Raw genomic sequence first — 14,988 nt, 5'->3', positions numbered from 1 at the left:
TTTATATTTTTGCTTTTAGTTTCAATAAACTGATAGTATCACTATTAACTGTATTGTACCATATTGAGCCGGACCCAACAACATCGGTATTGGCACCGTGTTCGTTTTATGTTTTATGGTTTTCGGTCGATATAGAGCAGATGTTGATTGCTGTACCGAATGCATGTATTGTGTCAGTATGAAATAAATCGAATTGATACCGATCAAGATCCCGCCGCAAAACGCGGGGGAAATCAACTAGTTATATAGGAAATAAATGTTTATGTCGTGGATCTCATAAGCCCTTTGCCCATTCATGGGTGTCCCACATAGCATGAGTTTCACATTATTCACATACTACATAACACGTGAAAATCGACACAAGCATATGTCTCGCTTTAAGATTTTATTGTGCTTTCCACACTTATAATTTGGCTCTACATACAAAAGAAAATTGTAAAACGTGTTCCAAAATATTTTTTAGTAGCTTAAACCATATAATCACACTATAGATTTTAACGTATATTGATTTAAAGCCTCAATATATATGTTGAGTAAATGCTATGTGAAAAATGGGGATGAGTTTTTTTTAATGCCGGACATATGTCTGTACCGACCGAACACCAATGATAACGATAATTAGTTTTCAAATATTTTGGTATCAGTATTTTCGGTTATAGTATTTTTCAAAGATTTCGGTATTTTCAAATACACCAATATCGAACCCCCTTAATTGGTACAATAATTGGGCAAGTGTTTAGCTCCATTTCAGTTGAACTATTTTATAGTAAGATACCATTTTAATGAGAACTTGAAGTTATCTAATGTACCACTATTTTTAATGTTTTTTTTGTAGGTACAAAACAATTGCTAGAGATCACAATGAGGATCAAATAGAGTTGAAAGGAATCTTGAAAACAAAAGCTTTAGAAAGATAAATGAACTAACACGATACGATTGAGTTTTATTGGTTCAAGAGACTTAAATGATGGATACACAACTAAAAAATTTCAGAACAAATACTATGAAACTTATGTCAAAACTCATTGAAAAATAATAAAAATTGACGGTCAAGACGATGGGGTGTATTTTTTTTTTCCGAACGACATTTTTTTACTTCTTATGGGACTTGAACCCATGAGCTCTCCAATTTAGGTGCTCCTGAAAGCTTTGCTTCTCTTATTGGACCATCAACCCAACAGTGACAATGATATGATATAATATACATATAATCCATATGAAAGGTCACTATGGATTAACATGTCCCTTAATTTGTTGGTATTAATTAAAGAGATCATATTGCACATGGTGTTTATTTTATCAAATAACTGGCTTCTCCTATTGGGCCACCAACCCAACGGTCATGATGATGTGATATGATATACATATAATCCATATGAAAAGTCACTATTGATTGACATGTTCCTTAATTTGTTGGTATTAATTAAAGAGATCATATTTCACATGGTGTTTATTTTATCAAATAACTGGCCTATTTGGTAGACTTAGGGACTGTTTGGAAACATCTGAATGGTTAAGTGCGGAACCAGTAAGAGGTCTCAACTATTAAGTATTGAATCAATAAGAGGTTTGAACCATTAAGAGCATGTATAATGTTTAACCATTCAGAGGCAAATGTCTGACCGAAGAAACACGGAACTAATTACGAGGCTAATCAGTTGGGCATATGTTTCTACCATGAGGGTTAATCATCTAATGATCATCTAAGCTTCGTCTTGAACGTTCTAATCCTGCAAAACAGAACACTGTTACTCGTTAAGAGGGGAATATGGGGGTTTCCCTCTTAACCGGGCTCCGGCGTGAGAATAAGCGACTGCTTTGGGGAAGATAATTAAGTATTAAGAGTGAGAGTGGAGAGAATGGAATGTTTAACCTGTGAACTGAGTTCTCTATTTATAGCCGGAGAGGTGTAAGAGGATATGGGTTGATGGGCCTTGGGCCGGAAGGCGACAACATAGTGGATATGCTCTTTGTCTCACTGGTGTCGACCGTTAGTGGCTTCTAGAAGTTTTCCAACGCTGGCGCGCCTTGAATGGAGCCACGTGTCACTGTTGTCGGCCTTGCTGTCCTTCTGCCATCAGCAGACAAGTGGAGATCGTGGGACAGATGTCTCTGTCCTCTGATTGGTGCCACATAGGCGTCCTTATGTACTTTTCGTCCTTTGCACCTCAGACGATCGTGGCGCACGATTGAACAGAGCCTGCAGGATGTTCATTGGCTCCTTTTTCCTGCCACTTGTACCTTTTGTACCTTCCTACTCTGGTCTCGCGCCGCAACCTTTTATGTGATTGATGCTGGGCATGAAATCAGGTTGCTCGGTTTTACAGGTAGTGAGGGCTCTTATCAGATTTCCAAGTGTCGAAATTGCAGTTCTCTTCTGGATTGGGCCTCGCGCCTCTTCATGGGAAGTGGTGGTACTCGCGCGAGGTTGCCAGTAAGAGAAATGCTGAATAAGGAGTATGGCCTCGTGCGCGGCCTTGAAGAAGGTTTGCGCGACTTTTTTTGGGGCCATACCCCTTCAAGTCCCCCCAGTCCAGTGCTGCACCATGCGCAAGGCAAGTGGTTGGAGCTCTGGACTTAGAAAAAGAAATTGCAAAGGCTGCTTATTTTTTGTTTGTGGGCGCACGTGTATAGGTGTTGTTAACTGATGTTTTGTCTTTTAGAGATGATAGCGCGCGAATATCCTGGGTACCAGGTATATTGAGCGCCCCTTGGTAACTTCTTTGATAAGTGTTAGGGAATTTGAGCGGGAAATTCCTCGAAATTTGAATTCTGATGGTTTGGTGAGATTGTCTCTGATTGTGACGTTTGAGTTGACTCCTGACACGGATGTCATCATGCTAGCTCTGACGGTTCCACTTTCCGTCAGGAGAGTGAGGCCCACGCGCGCGTGGTAACCGTCACCCCGGGTTTTACGCATTACGTGGCGTTCTCTCGTTGGCCACGTGAACGGCAGATGCGGCACGTTTACCCATCGCATTAAATGCGATGGGTATATATATATTCGACGAGATAAGGAGGGCTTACCCATCTTATACTCTTTCCACCCTTTTCTCTCTAATCATCTTCATCAAATCTTCAAACTTTTATAGCAGTTTTTCAAGTTCTCCTTCATATCTTCAAGATTTTCTTGAATATTCAAAGTTTATCCAAGAACGATGATGGCTGAAGAACATATTGAAGAAAATCCCGGAGAGGAGGGGTCTGTCCCGGTTCTCCGGTGGGATTTAGGATTGTTTGAGCAGATTGTACGGAGCTTCCGGTTTCCACCGGAATGGGATGCTAGATACCCTGGGCAGAATCAAACGGCCGCCGGGCTATATTACTTTATTTGAAGATTTCTTCCTCCAGGGGAATTTCCGGCTGCCGGCGACACACTTTATGGTTCATATTCTGCATTTTTACGGATTTCACATTTCTCAGATGAGCCCTCCTGGGATGGTTAGGATTCGACACTTCGAGTTCCTGTGTCGAGCCCATGGTATTGAACCTACTGTGGAGAAGTTTTGTGCATTTTATCAGCTCATCGGGAATATGGGCTTCTTCTCTTTTGCTAGTCGTGGGGCTGCGAGGAAGATATTGCTAAATCCTCCTAAAAGTTTCTATGACTGGAAACCCAAATTTTTCTTCATTCGCGAGGAGGTACTCCCGATCGCTATGCCCTTCCGGGACTGGTCTGAACCAATACTAAAAGAAGATCTTCCCATTCCTAAGCATGAAAGGTGGTATCAACAGCTTACTCCAACCCCTAACCGAGTATTTGGAGAGAATGTCCTCGTTGCTGCACGCATGAGTGACCGATGGTTGCCCGACAGCGAGGAAGTTCCCATCTTGATGATTGACAATCGAGGTTAATAATTTCCTTGTTTTCTTTGATTTCTTGCTTCATAACCTTGTTTATTTATACGATTTGACGTGTAGAGGCGCACTTGTATCAAGTCGCTTTCTCTACCTTTAGTGGGTCTATGGGCGTGCGCCCGCTCCAGGATGGGGAGGAGTACTGGTATGAGCAGATAAAGGGCAATTTCATGTACCCAGTTGATGATGCGTTCGCCGAACCGCCTACTGCAACTGAAGGTGCGCATATACCTAACCCTCGACCCTTGCGCTCCGTGACTTCTGATGGGAAAGAGATTGTCTATCTTTCCAGCGAGGAGTATGTGGGATCGTCGAATGGAGAGCTAAGCCCGTGGTCTCAAATCTTTGCAGGTGTGTTGCGTAACTTGGGGATAGACCCTGAAGACAAGAAGAAAAAACCTACGAAAAAGAAGAAGGTTATCACCTTGGATCCAGAGGTGACCAGCAAGGGAGCCGGTGGTAGTCGCGCAACCGCTGTTGCTGCTGACAAAGGTACTCTCCGCCTTCGTCAAAGTAACCTGGAAGATTACGTTATTATCAATGATTCATTTGAAGGTTTATCGCGTATAGGCAAGAAGAAAATTGGAGCAGGAGGCTCCAAGAGCTCAGGGAGCGCGGGTTCTCGCAACCCGGATGCTGGGACCACCCCGTCCTCTGCTGCGCAGGAAGGGGGCGATGAAGAAGAAGTGCAGGAAGAGCCTGTAGTGAAGCTGATAAGGAAAATGAGCCGGGAGGCTGCGCTTGGGGCCACTGTGTTATCGAAACCGAGCGGTGCTCCTTTGATTGGGAAGAAAAGCAACTTGCGCTCACTTTACAAATTCTCTCCTGGTCAGTATTTTGTTTTCTTGTACTTGTATTCTTCTTTCTAATACTCTATCTTTGCAGAGGCTGAAAAGAAGAAAACTGATAAGGGCATCACGATCACAAAGCCTTTGGAGCCGGCGCAGAAAAGGCCCAAGGCTACTAAGATCACTATCAAACCGTTCACTGCTTCAAAATCTGCTGATAAGGAGAAACAGAAGAGTCCTGAGAAACCTGTTCGGGAAAAAGAGGTTGAGAGAGAGAAAGTTGCTGACAAGCCTCCTACTGGGCCTAAGGAGCCCGAGATTACTGCCCCCATTTCTACTGATACGGCGCAAGGTTCGGGGCCAACTCCTGTTACTAGGCTTGACCAGCCCATCGCTGAGAAGGGGAAAAACTTGGAGGTGGAGAAACCTGTTGAGCCCTCGCCGACCGAGTTTCCCGTTCAAACCGGTCCGGCGACTAAGGAACAGACTACTTCTGCTGCTGGTGGTAGCGCTGGCTTTGCTGCTAGCCAAGCTGGCTCGGGAAAACAGGGTAGGATGCTTCACTCTCTTATCGGTCCAATGGACACCTTAGGAGACGTTTACTACAAGTCGTATACTGAGGAAAGTTGAGGGAAGCGCTACATCAACCGCCATGGGGCCTGAAACAGAAGGATACTTTCTTGGAGTTCGCTCCCTGCCGTGATTGGCTTCTTAACTCCATTCCTCCTGGTAAGGTGAACCGTCAAAGGGAGCGAACTCACAGCGCGCTCTATCATGCGTATGTGGTTGGTGAAGCCAACACTCGCGTTGCTAACCATCAGATTGTTTGCGAGTGGCGGACTATGGTTAGGGAAAGGGAAGAGTGGGAGAAGTATCGTGAGCGGTTGCTGAAGCAAGTGAAAAGCTTTGAAAAAGCGAAGGCCGCCTTTGACGAGGAGAAGGCGAAATTTGAAACGGATAAGAAAGCTGATGAGTGGGGTCGTGAAGGCCTTAAAGGCAAACTCCGTGCCGCTGAAGAACTCCTCTCAAAGGAACGTGCCGATTGGAAGGCTATTTGCGCAAAGGACAACGAGCGCATGTACGCGGCTCGCTCCAAGATCACTGAACTTGAAGGTCAAGTTGCGGAACTGAAGAAGAAGGTGGAGACTGCACAAGCTGTGAAGGAACAGGCTGAGGTATGTTAACTGTCCTTTCTTGCTTATGCTTTAGTTTGTAAAAAATTCTCTAAGTCTTGCTTTCTGTAGGCTGAGCTTAAGGCGCAAATTTCTGGCAAGGATAGAGATCTATCTGCCAAGGACGTTGAAATCGCTGAATTGAAGCGTCGTCTGCACGAGCAGATCGAGAGGAGCGAGTCCTTGGAGATTGATCAGGAAGCCGAGAAGTCAAAAGCTGCCACTGCCGAGGAAGCCAAGCAAAAAGCCGAGGAGGCGCGCGCCATTAGTACCACTGCTCTCAATGTGGCACAGAATAATTATTCTGAGGCCCAAGGCATCATGGATACTTTGGTCGCTGAAGCTGAGTGGCTGCGCGCCCGAGGAATAGCTCTGGTATGATTTCTTCTGACTTTGGTTCAATTTATTAAAACTTGTTGTCTTATATGTTGCGTTTGTTGTAGATGGCCAACTCCGTCTTGAATGCTGGGGAGCTAGATAAAACTGTTGCTACTTTGATAGATGCTTCGTGCGCAGTTGGTCATCGGGGTGGTTACTTGGAGTGTGCGCAACATGCTTTAGAGATGTTTGGTCAAGAATTTGACACTAGTTACTGCTCGATGACTGGTCAAGCTGAGGCGGAGTTGACTCGCGCTGAACATGGTTATGATAACTTGTCTCTACCGGTGATGGACTTGGTTATTGAAGTGCTGAAGCATGACGACTGGTGTCATCTTTTAAAGACCATCCTTGATCCACCACAGATGATTGAAGTATCTGATGAGGAGGAGTTGGCAGGCGACGATGGTGAAGGTGATGATGATGGCGGAGGTGGTGATCTACCTGAGTAGGAATTGAAGGCTTTGTGCCTTGTTTTGTTTAGTTTTTAAAATGTACAGTGTTGCGCGGTCGCGCTTCACCTAGATCGAATAGAATGTTAGGTTTTATGTAACCATTGCATGTTGCACTTGTTTGAATATGAAGTTTATGTTTACATTTATTCTGTCTTGTTAGAATTATTGCACTGTTGTTTGAAACTTTGGTTAAGTTAGCGCGAATGAATGTAAGTGTAACTCAAGAACTGATAATTCGCTGAAGTGTTTTCGTGCTAATCAAAAGTTTAACATGCATTTGTAACTCGTGAAGTAATATGGTAGTAGGGAAACATATCGTATGCTTTCATTAACTTGGAAACAGGCACTTAGGCCAATCGTACATTTGTGGATAAATAACATATAAGACGTTTAGCCGACATAGGAAAATAAGTAGATGCGTGGCTCTCATCGGAGGAATGGCTCATGGCCTAAAGCAGTTACATATAACACCTGCGCAGTTGTTGCGCGTTCCATGTGCGCGGGATGATATGGCCATCCAATGTTCGCAATTTGTATGCCCCTTATCCGAAATGTTGAACAAACAGCGAGAAAAGCAGCGATATGCCTCCCAGGATCTTCATGCTCACGTCCGTCAAACTGTACAGAATTCTGCACCATGTTAATAATACTAGGTCTAATTTCAAAAGTAGGAGTATCTATAGTAGGCTGAAGGATACTCGGCTCCAGGCCTGCCCTTCCGGGCTGATTTGTTTCACTCAAAGGTCGGTCGTCGTCCGCCATGACGACTCTCTCCTCGTCCCCTGAGCTTTCGTCTTCAGAAATTATCACCGGCTCGTCAATTGCGTTTGCAATGCGTTGTGCAATGACAAGTGACCTTTCGCGCAACCTCTTACTTCTTCTAAGATTATGCGTTGGTTCGTCAGTCTGCTCAGCAATAGCGGGCGCGGGAGTTGAGGACATCAATCTGCAAACGAAAAACTGACACGATGAATATTTTATTGATATAATAATGTTGTTTTTTTTTTGCTGAAAAGAAACAGAATATTATTTTAAATGGGCTGAAAAATTTATAAAAATCCGAAAATGGGCCGAAATTTTTATAAAAATTAAAGCAATGAAAATAATCGAATCGGCTAGTGTGAAAACGATTTTTAAGAGCCGAAAATTCAATGAATAAATGAATAAATAAATCCGAATTAGAACAAATAAATAGAATAAAAATTTACAAGTGTACAAAAGAATCACGAAAATGAATAAATTGAATTAAAAGCAAGAAATATTAACAAATAAATCAACAAATAAATAATCACGAAAATATACACAAATATTAACAAGTATATACACCGATAACACAATGACTCGGTCGTTCCTAAAACTCGTCAATCCCCGGCAACGGCGCCAAAAACTTGACGTGTGCGCGACAACACATATTTTTACAATGAAATTACACACGATTTGGTTTTAAATTTATAAAAGTGATTATTACTTTTACATCAAAACACACACGAAAGAGGCAATGTACCCCGTCATATATGTAGTAAAGTATCGGTAAGAACCAAGTATCGATCCACGGAAATGGGCGGAGAAATAATACTAGACCTTTGCCACTAAATTACCGGTAAAAACATAAGTTGTTTTTGGTTTTAATTAAACTAAAGTAAGCATAAATAAATACTTATAAAACATAGTAAATTATATATAAATAGCCTTGCTTAATACACAACCAAAGCATGTCAACTAAGTCAGTTTTGGCACTAAAAGCATTCGGTCAATTTTCCATTTTGAGACAATTAGTATCCCTTTCGGGAATCCTAACATGACAATCATTCGGAAAGTTAAAACGATAAACACACTTTAACCACCTAAAATTGTTCTTTAAATTGATAAATGTCTATGAAAATCTCCTAAAAATAAGTTAGTCATCCGTTAGGAGTTTTCTAACCTCACTTAATCAAGGAAAGCGACACCGATAAACACAATGCAACCACCGAGACAAGCATAAACTAGATTAAATCACAACCGAGCTCATTTTACAAATCTTGCGCATAAATTCACCAAGATACCAATTTTGGCCGAAACTACTAACTAAGCTAACAAATCATGGCAAGAATTCATAACAACACCATCTAACCCGTTAGAGTCCTTCCGTGAGGGCAAGCTTTCTTGATTAACAATAATTACATTTTATTAAACCACTAACCATTTCTAGTGTCATGGTGCCCACATTTTAACCAAGTTAAACTAGTTAACCAAATTAAAAGTTTACTAATACATGATTAATTAAGCTTCATTTTTCAACTATCTTAACTAACCAAGCACCAATCATCCAACACAATTACTTATAATCAAGAAATCAATATCAATAACAAGGTTGCAAACTAATCATCAAAGATAATCGTAGAAAATACTTCAAAATGTCATTACAAACAAAGATTGTTAGTGCACCTACGTCTGCTGACTACGTCTTTCATCAAGTCTTGAAGATTGAACAAGATCAATTATGACACGGAATCCTAGAATAGCTTGATTTGTATAGGATCGTTTTTTTGTACATGTCTAGGATCGCTCATGTGTCATTGTGTTGTTATGGATCGCTTATAGGGTAAGATCTAGGATCGCTTATTTGGTCTTGTGTATGGATCACTTATTTGGCAGTCCACATAAGCGGCCCAGCACATCTATATATATGTGGAGCGATCCAACACACATAAAAACGGTGTATTCTTCCGGCGAGCCACGAAGTGCTGCCGAAGTGCTGTAAGAACTTGTAAGTGTGCTTGAAATCAATACAACAGCGATATTAAAGTGAATACGGCTTCAATTGCACCAGATTATTAGTTTCCGCCTCTTAATCTGGACGAGAGCTTCTCTGAAAGACTCGTGAGGTCAGCAAACGATCCTACAAGTGGTATCAGAGCTCAGGAGGAGGAGTTCTTGCCATTGTAGCTGCTATTCTTCTGATTTTCTACACTTTCTTCATTTTTCAAAAATTTTCACGGTGAAACCGGCTCAAATTTGCACAGTATGTTCGGTATCATGGACTAATAAAGCCTTGAAAGTTTCAGATTCAAATTCGATATAGAAAGTTGATTTTTAGGTGAATTGCTTTTTCGGATCGCTCAAAAGAATGACGTAAGCAGTTGAATCGCTCGAAATAGTTCCTCTAGACCGCTCTTAGTGCATATTTCTGGATCGCTCAAACGAAAATAGCTTGGACCGCTCGAAATTTTGTTTATGGACCGCTTTTAGTGACTAGCTTGAATCGCTCGAAAGGTTAATAGTTGGACCGCTCGAAAGACCAACTCTTGGATCGCTCATTTGACAAATTTAGGACCGCCGATTAGTCAAATTCGTCTGGACCGCTCCAAATTACCATTCTGAACCGCTCGAACAGACATCTTTACTTGGACCGCTTATTCAGTCATTTCATTGGACCGCTTTTGTGAACAGTTTAAAAAATTGAAAATCTTTGTGATTTAGTGAACATTTGAACAATGGACTCTAAATTTTATAACGCTTTTGCTACACCGACCTCAATTACTCAAAGTGCTTTAATTGAAAATGAAACCGGAACGTTTCAAAAACCACCGAAACTCATGGATATTGATGATTATAACGTGTGGTCGGAACGATTCGGAAATTGGGTTGAAGCTTATCATCTTGATGCGTGGGAACATACTGAAATACCATATACTAAACCCATAAAAGACAATGTTGAGAATGGTGCTCCGCTAACACTTAGAGAGATGGATACTGCACAGAAAAAGAAGTATCGAGATGAGAAATTGATGGTGAGTCTACTTCAGCAGGCAATAAAAGAAGATATTCTGATTTTGCTTCAACATGATGGAACTGCATATTCGATTTGGACAGAGTTGGAAGCAAAGTTTACGGGAAGTGATGAAATGTTAAGAAACAAAATGTCTCTCATGAAAAAGGAATTTGATTTGTTTCGGGGATTGAAAAATGAAACCACCAAACAAATTATTGATCGATATTGTAATTTGGTGAGAAATATGACAAAGTTAGGTGTTAAGAAAAGCACTGATGAATTAGTTGAAAAACTTGCAGATGATCTTCCACACGAAACATGGGGAACTTTTCTGATGATGCTTAAGTCTAACAGAAAAGATTTCAGAGCTATGACCTTGGGAGATTTTATCAAACATTTGGAAGCTCAAGAGATGGAGCAGAGAAAGATCGCTAGGATGAAGAACTACGATGGGGAGCAGGATATTAGTCTGTATTACAAGCATGGTGCTACTGATTCAACTAAGTTCTCTCCTAAGATCGAAACTGCTTACAGTGTTAAAGATTCTACTGAAAAGAAGACATCTCAGGGATCAAGCAGCAACACAAGATTTTCAACTTTTGATCCTAACATTTCTGTAACAAAGAATGGTAGAAAACTTCAGTGTAACATTGTGTTAAGCCTTGAAAATGATCAAGACTACACTGAAGATATTGCTAAAAATCAAATGTCTTTGTTAGGAATGATTTTAGAATCTTATAGTTGTTTTGTTGCAGGAAAGATCGGAAATCCCATGCTCACGAAAGAGGATTACGATCAAATTGATGCTGAAGAAATGGAGTTGATGGATATAAAATGGTGTATGGCGAGTGTGATGAGACGTGCTGAAAAGTTCAAACAAATTACCGGCCGTGATGATTTTCGTGATGCAAACGTTTCAACTTTAGGTTTTGATAAATCTAAAGTTACGTGTTTTCGTTGCAGGGAGAAGGGGCATTTCAAGAGGGAATGCAAAAACCGTGAAGCTACAGGTGCCCAGAATCCTTTCGGAAACATTGATTATCACAAGAAGGCCATTTATCATCAAATCACACAACCAGCACAGCAGCATCAGGCACAAACAGCTCATGGAAGAGATGTGGTTGATAAAAAGGCTTGTGTTGTTAGTCAGGGAAAATATGATAATTTTACCTGGGAAAAATATCTTCCAAAAGAAAGCAAAGTGTGTGTAGCTGAACAAAATGACGAGAAGTTGGCTGAAGGATTTAATTGGAATGATTTCTGTACAGATCAAGAGTTTATGGCCAAAAATACTTCTCATGCTTTCTTTGCTAATGCTTATGATTTGAAATGTGCAGAAAGATGCAGAAAAGTCATGGAAGCTGCTGAAGAGAGACGAAGAAAGCTCGAGGAAGAAGCTGAAGAGGAAGAGAGATTGAAAGAAGAAGCAAAAGCGGAGAAATTAAGAAGAGCTCGATTTTTAAATTCAGGCAGGACAGTGAAAGAAGTTCCTGAATTTGAGATTAAAGTGGATGCTGAACCGGTCATGGTCCAAGAAAAGTGCATGAACTGTGATTCGCTAATTAAGCAGAACAATGAGCTGTTGCACAATATTCACAAGCTGAAAGAATCATATGATACTATGAACAGAGAGATCAACAAATACACAGATTCTGGTGGTGAACAAGCTGAAGCTATGAATACTTTGAAGATAGCATATCTGAGACAGCTTGACACGGCGAACTATAACATAAAGAAATGTGCAGATCTCGAGCTTGAGTTGGCAACACAAAAGATAGAAACTGAGAAAGTTAAGAAATTACTAGACAGTTACTCATGTTCTACTTTTGTTGTTGACAGGATTTATCCAGTTGTGAAAGATCTGAAGACTTTTGAAGAAGTGAAGATATTTGAAGAAGAAAAATCCGTGACAAAAGATGAAGAAAAATTGAAGACTTCTGGTAAGAAATCGAGTGTATCTTACAACAGATGTCCGCCCCCAGTCGAAAATGGATATTCACCTCGAAATCCAAATTCAGAAAGAGTCAATCAAGCAATCAATTTGAAATGGGAGTCTGGGTCGTCGGATAACTTACCAGAAAGTATTGATGTCACATATACGTCATCAGACACTGATCATGAGTCAAATTTGATAAAAAGTATAGTCGATCAGGTGTTAGACACAGATGACAATGAAGAATCAAAACCGAAGTCTAAACCCGAGTCAAAGTCTGGGTCCAGTGCGTCAAAGCAAACAGTCAAAAAGGACAAACGGGTTTATGATAAAGAGTTTTTACTTTCGAAATCTAATTTGAATGATGAATCAGTCAAAGTGGCATATACTTTGAAAGGTTCTGACAAATTATATTCAGATGAAATTTTTCCAATAAGAAGTGTCAGAATTGAAATGATTCAAAAGGTTTTCAAAATCACAGAAATTAATATTTCTGAAATAAAAGATTTTTATCTTAATGGAAAACCTAAACAATACACTTCAAGAGATCAACAAAGAATCAACAAGAAAATGGGTTACAATTGTGGTTATAGTTTCCAAAAGAAACCAAACCATGATCGTAATTACAAAAAGAAAGGTCTTGGTTTTGCTCCACAGAAAAACCATAAAAATGAAAAAGTTTATAAACCAAAAACAATGTTTGTTGCAGGAAAAACAACAGAAGCTGAAAAGGAGAAATCATTCAGAAATCAGACAAATCAAGAATTCCTTGCTAAGAAGCAAGAGGGCATGAAGAAAGAAGACCCGAAAAAGGTTGAAAAGAGATCTTGTTATCAGTGTAAAGCTGTGGGTCATGTTGCGAAAGATTGTCCAAAGACATTTCGACCAAAACAAGAAGTCTTAAGGAAAATGAAAGAAAAAGTTGTTGAGAAGACTGAACTGTCAACCCGGAAGTTCACAGGCTTTGAGAATTCGACTTATGAGAAAGGAGAATGTTCAAAGAGTGCTTCCAAAAGAATAGACAATGCCACAAATCAGAAATGGGTTGTAAAAGGTTCAGGTAACAAGTCTGGTGATGAATCTGATTCCATAAAATCAGAGGAGCCACGTGTGGAGAAAAAGATTGAAAAGAAAGTTTCGAAAGTGGACGATGTGAATTTTCCGCCACTAAGTTCTAAAAACTACAAATCTAAAATCGGAAAAGTTGATATTTCAAATCAGTTTTATTCTGACAAGATGAAAATTGATGTTGAAAAAGCTTTCAACGGAAATGTAAAACGCATCTTTGGAAAAATGGTCAGTGGTAAGGCCCAAAGCATTCAGGATTTTTATGCTTCCAAAGGATGGGTTTACAGGTCAGTTGAAAGAAAAAATGAAAACGATGAGGTTACACCCAAGGAAGGTCAGGCTTGGGTGGATATATTTTTTCAAGAATGAAAACCTGACTTGCCGGAGATCCCAAGATGGTATTGCGGATCATGAATCGGCATCTTTCTAAATCTGTTTGTGAAGTTGCAGGACTTGCCGGAACTCCCAGGTTTGTAAGCGAGGAGTAGGAATCGGCATCTTGAGAATTCAACCTAAAGATGGTAATTGGTTGAAAAACAGGTTTGAAGAGCTTGAATTGCTAAACTTACAAGTGGTTATATGGTAGTGATTGGTGTAGATCTTACAAGTGGTTAAATCAAGGTCATTGAATTGGACTTGATTTAATTATCATTCAAGAATTTGGTAAACAAAGTGATGATTTGAACCCCATTTTACAAAAGATAAAAACAACTAAACTTATTTTCCGGAAAAACCATTCTGATTAAAACAAACTTGAGTGTTTTGAAATCATTATGCGAAAATAGTTTGTTGTGAGGGGGAGTTCTGATTGTTTAAGCCAAACGGATGGAGAATTGAAGTGTTTTGATATCAGTTGTCATGTTCTGTACAGTTTGTTTTCAATTTTCTTTAGATGTATTTGAATTTTAGGGGGAATAAGAATTTTTAGAAAATCCAAAAACATCAGAAAATTTGAAAAAGCCAAAAACATGATAAAATCAAAAATGAGTTTTGTTGCGTAAAAGAGGAAATGATAGTACATCAGTGGACTATCACAGCACGCTAAAGAAATGTAAAGTTTAAATGTGATAAACAATCTTACTGCGGATGTGTCAGTAGATTTTCGCACATTTAGTAAATTGAAACGAGATATAAATCTAAATCAAACTTGCTTGATTCGTGGGTAACTATTCTTGGATATATGGGTAACCCCCAAAATCTTGTTTGAAAGGTCCCGTATTCTGAGATACTAGGTCTTTATGCTCAGTGATATCTGGGGTATTATTCCGGGACTTCTGCTGTATGGAAATACTGACCTAGTCCCCGAATAATACTTTCTGCAAAAAGCTTTGAAATATAAGCGCCGCCCTCAGCAAACTGATTAAACAATAAAATTGGTAATCTTTGCTGTTGTAACAAAAGATCCTCTAAAGGGGACCCACCAAAAGTCGAAGCCGTCATCTCTCTGCATATACGGAAGTATCGACCTGAGCTCTCACGGCCCTCGCACATTACCCCTTTACAGATATCATCTGTGGTATACTCACCTGTAAGACTGAATATTTGGGATCTGGATGCGGGAGTATATTCAAGTGGAGTGATA

The sequence above is a fragment of the Helianthus annuus genome, chromosome 5 (genome assembly GCF_002127325.2).
Source record: "Helianthus annuus cultivar XRQ/B chromosome 5, HanXRQr2.0-SUNRISE, whole genome shotgun sequence".
In the NCBI taxonomy this organism is placed as follows: domain Eukaryota; kingdom Viridiplantae; phylum Streptophyta; class Magnoliopsida; order Asterales; family Asteraceae; genus Helianthus; species Helianthus annuus.
This window is presented reverse-complemented; position numbering follows the sequence as displayed.